At 32.9% G+C, this 2,710-nt stretch overlaps 1 long non-coding RNA gene across 1 annotated transcript; it reads left to right on the forward strand.

Moving 5' to 3' along the window:
* Window positions 1-459: 459 nt before the first annotated feature.
* LOC111084533 lies at window positions 460-1,661 on the forward strand. The gene is made up of 2 exons (XR_002609609.1): window positions 460-650; window positions 1,214-1,661. It is a non-coding gene; the product is annotated as an uncharacterized LOC111084533 (long non-coding RNA).
* The last annotated feature ends 1,049 nt before the right edge of the window (window positions 1,662-2,710 follow it).

The following is a 2,710-nucleotide window of genomic DNA, read 5'->3' on the forward strand; positions in this document are numbered from 1 at the left end:
AAATCTGTATTAATCATGAGTACACTCGTGAGTTAGTATTGTAGTAGAGTAAACTCTGTATTAATCATGGGTACACTCGTGAGTTAGTATTATAGTAGAGTAAACTCTGTATTAATCATGAGTACACTCGTGAGTTAGTATTATAGTAGAGTAAACTCTGTATTAATCATGAGTACACTCGTGAGTTAGTATTATAGTAGAGTAAACTCTGTATTAATCATGGGTACACTCATGAGTTAGAATTATTGTAGAGTAAAACTCTGTATCAATCATGAGTACACTCGTGAGTTAGTATTATAGTAGAGTAAACTCTGTATTAATCATGAATATATTTATCATTTAGTTGAAGCCTTAACAAATGTCATAATGAATTTAAAATGTTATTGTAATATGATTTTTATTCTAAGTATGACTGAATGTGTGTATTTTTTAAATAACAGTCTAAAACACCTTACCATTTCTGTTACCAGCCGTAGCATGATGAAGAGATTAGCTGAGATGGTTTTTGTTTTGTTTCTGGTCGTTCAGACTGGCGCGCTTTTTGTTCTCCCTGGTTTAACTCCAAACATCACTTCGTGTTCAGTATGTGAGTCAGGCGGATTTTCTCCTCGCAACAACATTTGTTGCGTTACAAGACAACGTTGTTGTACGTAAGTAACATCGAACAAAGTTGGAGTGAATATTTTACAATTATATAATCTTTAAATCTGTAGTGTTACAAACCATTACAATAGATAATATAAACTACTGCGACATGGGATATTTGAGTATGGTATTCTGGAGCTTCTTTGTCGAATATAAAAATATTGGTTTATTGTAAATACATTTACTCTTTCTGAATATAGGTTATTTGGGGGACTTATGTGTCAAAGATCAAAACATTGATTAGTTAGTAAAAGCAATACAATTTACATTTTTAAAGAACCAATATATATTGTTAACAATGTACATTTTAATCAAACCAATATATAATGTTAACAATGTACATTTTAATAATATCAATATATAGTTAACAATATACATTTTAATAATATCAATATATACTGTTAACAATGTACATTTTAATGAGATCAACATATAATGTTAACAATGTACGTTTTAATAATATCAATATATACTGTTAACAATGCACATTTTAATGATATCAACATATAATGTTAACAGTGTTCATGTAAATGATACTAAAGTATATATATATATTTTTTTTTTCTAGGCTTATTCCTTTACTACCACTCCCTGGTGGTGGGCTGGGTCATCAACAGCAACAGAATGGGGCACAACTCTTCGGTTAAATATCATTCCGAACATTATTTCAAAACTGGAAGATATTAACAGAAAAGTGGCAAAGAAACAATAATATCTTCTAAATTTTTCTTTTAGTTTGTGTAATAAACTTATCTTATTGCTTCCCAACTGTAGAATATCGTTATTTTGTGTAACAAACTTATCTTATCGTTTCCCAACTGTAGAATATCGTTATTTTGTGTAACAAACTTATCTTATCGTTTCCCAACTGTAGAATATCGTTATTTTGTGTAACAAACTTATCTTATTGTTTCCCAACTGTAGAATATCGTATATGATTATTTGACACGTAGAAGTTTGTGACCATCCACTTTCATAGAACTGTTGCAGCCAATAAATGAAAATTTTGCCAAACATACAGCATTGCTTTCCTTCTTTCAAATAAACTTTAACATCTATAATTGTTCGATTCAATTTCCCTAATATTCTATGGGGTTGAATATGGTGATTTTTCAGGATTCTGTCTACTGGGAGTATAATCAGATTCTATATTTCTGTGGAAATGTTTTTCTTTCGTGTAGGCCCGGCATGGCCAGGTGGTTAGGGCGCTCGACTCGCAACCTGTGAGTAGCGGGTTCGAATCCGTGTCAACTGTGGGGGCGTTATAATGTGACTATTTGTTAGAAAAAGAGTAGCCCATAACAACAAAATTTCATGTACGGTTAATTAAAGATAAAGCCCCTTAACGAAAGATAATATAAAGTTATTTAATTAAAGAGAAAGCCCCTTAACGAAAGATAATATAAAGTTATTTGTTAGTTACGAAAGTTATCTGAATCAGATCATACAACCTTTGTCAGACTAACAACATTTTGATATCGTATATAAAAATAAATTAATCTTTTACTGGAGTTTACAGCTGAACAACCCAGTTTTCCATGGTTTTAATGTTTATCTTTCTAAGGCGAATTTTTAAAAATATTTGGTGACAATAATTCAAAGTCCAGTTCACATAACGATAGGCGCAGCATGGCCAGGTAGTTAGGGCGCTCGACTCCCAATCTGAGGGTCACGGGTTCGAATCCCCGTCCCACCAAACAGGCTCGCCCTTTCAGCCATGGGGGCGTTATAACGTGACGGTCAATCCCACTATTCGTTGGTAAAAAGAGTACCCCAAGAGTTGGCGGTGGTTGGTGATAACTAGCTGCCTTCCCTCTAGTCTTACACTGCTAAATTAGAGACGGCTATTGCAGATAGCCCTCGTGTAGCTTTGCGCGAAATTCAAAACAAACAAATTAGCGTCGTGCGCTCTCTAGCTAACAAATAAATTATAATACTACTTATGGTGTTTTCTGATCAGAATATTAGTTTTACAGTAGGTTTGATTATAGCCCCTGTTTAAATATTAGTTTTACAGCAGGTTTGACGTTCATTTGTTTCACCAATGAAAATAATGAATGAGTAC

The sequence above is a fragment of the Limulus polyphemus genome, unplaced genomic scaffold (assembly GCF_000517525.1).
Source record: "Limulus polyphemus unplaced genomic scaffold, Limulus_polyphemus-2.1.2 Scaffold78249, whole genome shotgun sequence".
In the NCBI taxonomy this organism is placed as follows: Eukaryota; Metazoa; Arthropoda; class Merostomata; order Xiphosura; family Limulidae; genus Limulus; species Limulus polyphemus.